Here is a 5000-nt window from a genome sequence, read left to right on the forward strand (position 1 = left end):
CAACGAAAGGAGTAAACCAAGAACCAGGGAGGCGCCGCCGCCTCTCGCCTTACCATCGTCGGGCTCTCGGGGGGCCGGGGGGGGGGCCACCCACCGGTGGCTCGAGACACACCCCCCCCGGGCCGTCTGCATCCAGCTGCCGGCCACCGCGACCAGCCAAAACCGTGGCGTGCCCATGCCACGGGCTCCGGCTTAAGGCCGGCAAACAAAGGGAGCAGGTGCCGCCGCCGCCACCTCTCCTCCCATCCCCAAGGCCCCCTCAAGGAGCTGGGCAACAGCCCCCGACGGGCTGGAACCGTACGGAGCACCGCTGTGTCAACACACATACCGGCGCTCCCCCCCTCCGCCATCATCGGGCTCTCGGGGGACCGGGGGGGGACGGGGGTAACCACCCACGGTAGTCTCACAGCTCGGCTCCCCCCCCCCAGTATCCAGCGTTCAAGTGCCGCCAGCCGCCTCCGGCCACCGGTCTTCGGCCTCTCCCGTGCACCTCTGCCCGTCCTTTTCTCACCACTCGGCAGCGACCGCCCCAACGCCGCCCGGCTTCGTGCCGTTCGGCATCTCTCTGGGTGCTCTCGGTTCCGTGCACGCTCGCCTGACAGAGCACCGGCTTGAGAACCGTGCCCAATTCCCCGGGGGAAACCACCGTCTGCGGCCGCCCAGCATTCCACTTGGCCGGCTAAGCCGCGTGCCCTCGCTCGGTGGCGCTTGTCTGGAGCAGAGACGCCTCGTGCCCCTATATAAGGAGAATATGGGTCCGCGCCGGAAAGGGGCGCTTAAAGGCAGTGTCTGCCTGCCAGCGGGGGAGGCGCTGCAGAGACGCCGCCTCTTACGATGACCTAACTGGAGGCAGCGCGAAACAGCGACCCCTTGGAGGAACTGCCGGAGCCAACAGGTCTGCCCGCGCTCTAAGTCCCGACGGAGCCGGGTAGACCTGGCAGCCCTTTCTACGGACGCTGAGCCGGCCGCCGGCAACGTGGAGCCGGGTACACCTAGCGGCCACCGCCGGTCGCCTCGGAGGTGGGTAGACCTGACGGCCGCCTCACGCCCCGGAGGCGGGTAGACCTGACGGCCGCCTCACGCCCTGGAAGCGGGTAGACCTGACGGCCGCCACACGCCGCGGAGGCGGGTAGACCTGACGGCCGCCACACGCCCCGGAGGCGGGTAGACCTGACGGCCGCCTCACGCCCCGGAAGCGGGTAGACCTGACGGCCGCCTCACGCCCCGGAGGCGGGTAGACCTGACGGCCGCCTCACGCCCCGGAAGCGGGTAGACCTGACGGCCGCCTCACGCCCCGGAGGCGGGTAGACCTGACGGCCGCCTCACGCCCCGGAGGCGGGTAGACCTGACGGCCGCCTCACGCCGCGGAAGCGGGTAGACCTGACGGCCGCCTCACGCCCCGGAGGCGGGTAGACCTGACGGCCGCCTCACGCCCCGGAGGCGGGTAGACCTGACGGCCGCGTCGCGCCCCGGAGGCGGGTAGACCTGACGGCCGCCTCGCGCCCCGGAGGCGGGTAGACCTGACGGCCGCCACACGCCCCGGAGGCGGGTAGACCTGACGGCCGCCTCACGCCCCGGAGGCGGGTAGACCTGACGGCCGCCTCACGCCCCGGAGGCGGGTAGACCTGACGGCCGCCTCACGCCGCGGAGGCGGGTAGACCTGACGGCCGCCTCACGCCCCGGAGGCGGGTAGACCTGACGGCCGCCACACGCCCCGGAGGCGGGTAGACCTGACGGCCGCCACACGCCCCGGAGGCGGGTAGACCTGACGGCCGCCTCACGCCCCGGAGGCGGGTAGACCTGACGGCCGCCACACGCCCCGGAGGCGGGTAGACCTGACGGCCGCCACACGCCGCGGAGGCGGGTAGACCTGACGGCCGCCTCACGCCGCGGAGGCGGGTAGACCTGACGGCCGCCTCACGCCCCGGAGGCGGGCAGACCTGTCGGCCGCTTCACGCCCCGGAGGCGGGTAGACCTGGCGGCCGCGTCGTGCGAGACATTTTTGTTTCGATAGATGCCAATGAAATCCGAAAAAAAATAAATGAAAAGGGAAATTTTTTTTCTTAACGCACCCCCGCACCCCCGCGCCCCGCCGCGCTCTCATGTGCACGCAGCACCAGCCCCCCCACCCCCCCGCCCCGACCCGTTGGCTGCCATGCAGTCGCTGGCATCATTCGCTGCCCGCCCCCTCGGCCGCCAGTCAGCCCCTCTGCGCCGCGCCACTCCGCGCCGCACGGCGCCGCCCGCCACTCCCCCCCCCCGCTTCCCGCGGCTGCCAGGGGACCCGGCAGAAGCGGCGACGTTCCCCGCACCTCACCCCCAACGGAGACGCCCGTCTCGCTGGAGCGAGTTCGCATCGGGAACCGGGCGCTTTTCGCCGGGTCGGGGTCCCGGCGCTGCCGGGCGGTCCTCGGCTTCAGCTTTTGGTTTCGCAGCGTGGGTTTAGCTTTAGTCTCGGGGGAGGGGGGGTGGGGGGGGGGGTGGGGGTGCGTGTGTGTGTTTTTATTTTGTTTCTTTCCCCCCGCCTTTCGCTGTGCCGCAGAGGCGTGGGCACCGGGCGCCCTTCACCGGGTCCGGGTCCGGGTCCGGGTCCGGGTCCGGGTCCCGGCGTTGCCAGGCGCTCGCTGGCATTCGCGTTTAGGTTTTTTTCGACGGGGTTGGGGTGGGGGGGTGGGAAGGGGGCTCCCGGGCTTTATGTGTGGGAATAGGGGGTGTGGGGGTGTGTGCGCGCGTGTGTGTGTGTGTGTGTGTGTTGTTCGGATTGTTGTTTTGTTGTTTGTTCCCCCCCCCCCCCCCCCCCCGCCGCGACACACACGAGCTCGGACACACACGCAGAGACACAGAGAGAGAGAGAGAGAGAGAGAGAGAGAGCGCGCGCGCGCGAGAGAGAGACACAGGCGCGCACACACACACACGCACACACAGACACAGACACACACACACACACACACGCACGCACGCACGCGCACACACACAGACACCCCCAGCCCCCCACCCCCCCCAGCCCCCCGACCCCCACCGTCGCCCGCGCGCCCGAAGAGCCGTTGGTCCCCGCCCCACCGCTGCAACTCCGGAGCTGCAGGGCGGTGGGTGCGGCCGCCAACCGACCGCAGCCTCCTCGGCGCCGCGGAGCACTACGGCTGGGGGGTGGGGGATCGGGGGCGGTTTCTGTTACACCACCACCACCACCACCACCACCACCCGCCCTCGCTGCTCTCCCTCCCACCCCTTCGGCGTTCGTTTGGCTTTCAACCCGCGGCGGGAACGGAGCAGGCGGGCAGGAGGGCGGGCGGCCGAGCGACCGACTGAGGAAGGCGGGGAGCCGGGCCGCGGGCACGGCGCGGCAGGGACTCGGCAGCTGCGGGGGCTCAGCGTCCAAAACACGCGCCACCCATCATCGCCGCCGCCGGCGGGAGGCCCCTCCGGGCCCCCCGGCACGGAGGCGGCGGCGGCGACGCCGCTGGGTCCTAAGGTCTCCCGCCTTCCTTCCCTGGAGCGGCCAATGTGCTGCTGCTGGTGGAAAGCGGGCCGGAGGTAGGGGGCGGCCGGTCTCCTCGCGAACCCCGGGGGTGGCAGGGGGCGGCCGGTGTCACGGTGGACCTGGTGGCGGGAGGGGTGGGGGTTGGGGGGGGGTCGGCAGGGGGGTCGACAGAGCTCGTTGCGGCGGTGGGGGGGCGGGGGGGGGGGGGGGGTGGTGGGGGGGTGGTGTTGGTGGGGAGCGGTTTCTGTTGTTACACACACACCCCCGCCCCGTCGCTGCTCTCCCTCCCACCCCTTCGGCGTTCGTTTGGCTTTCAACCCGGGGCGGGAACGGAGCAGGCGGGCAGGAGGGCGGGCGGCCGAGCGACCGACTGAGGAAGGCGGGGAGCCGGGCCGCGGGCACGGCGCGGCAGGGACTCGGCAGCTGCGGGGGCTCAGCGTCCAAAACACGCGCCACCCATCATCGCCGCCGCCGGCGGGAGGCCCCTCCGGGCCCCCCGGCACGGAGGCGGCGGCGGCGACGCCGCTGGGTCCTAAGGTCTCCCGCCTTCCTTCCCTGGAGCGGCCAATGTGCTGCTGCTGGTGGAAAGCGGGCCGGAGGTAGGGGGCGGCCGGTCTCCTCGCGAACCCCGGGGGTGGCGGGGGCGGGGGGTGGGGGGGTGGGATGGGGCGGGGGGTGGCGGGGGGGGGGTGGGTGGGCTGGGGGGTGGGGGGGGCGGCCGGTGTCACGGTGAACCTGGTGGCGGGAGGGTTGGGGGGGGGGGGGGGGGGGGGCGGGCTCGTCGCGGGCCAAGCGGCGGTGTTGGGGGGGCGCCGCCGGTCTCACGGAGAAGCACGTGGCGGGTGGGGCGGCTTTGGCGGGATGGGGGGGCGGCCGTATACGCGTGCGCGCGCGGGCAGCCCCAGGCAGACGGCTTCGGGCCGGGCAGCTTGTGGGGGTGCGGGGCAGGCGGGCGCACGTGCGTGGGCAGAGCGTGAGCTCCTGAACCGTTTCTGAATCGATGCCCTAGCGCTGGTCAGGCTTCCGCTTGACCTCTCCGTTCGTGATTCTCGTCGCGTGTTTTCAGGTCCGCGTTCGATCCCGTCTCAGCCGAACTCTTCCCTGCCGGTTCCGACCCTCGCGTCCGTACGCTAGCCGGCAGCTGCGCTGGCCCCGTCGCCTCCCCAGTTGAAGGTGAGATCACGAGGGGCGCTGCATAAGCCAGGCCTCGCCTCGCCGCCGGCCTGCCTACCGGCTCGAAAGCTGCAGGAGACCCCCTCGCGTGAGAGCCCACCAGCCACGGCCCGGCCCAGGCCCATCACGTCCTAGTCCAGGCGTGACTTCGCCGCGAGAGGCTCAGGCCACGGCCTGCTCCCTGCCTTGGAGCTACGCGGGTGCCCGTGTCATCCCGAGCCGCCGCCTGCTTCAAGCCAGGGCCCGCTCGGGCACGGCGTGACGTCACAGGCAGCTCGGGAGCCCGGGCCCGGAAGCGCCCTGTTACCCCTCCTCGGCTACTTGTGACGTCACAAGGGGCAGGCGG

The sequence above is a fragment of the Athene noctua genome, unplaced genomic scaffold (genome assembly GCF_965140245.1).
Source record: "Athene noctua unplaced genomic scaffold, bAthNoc1.hap1.1 HAP1_HAP1_scaffold_280, whole genome shotgun sequence".
Lineage (NCBI taxonomy): Eukaryota > Metazoa > Chordata > Aves > Strigiformes > Strigidae > Athene > Athene noctua.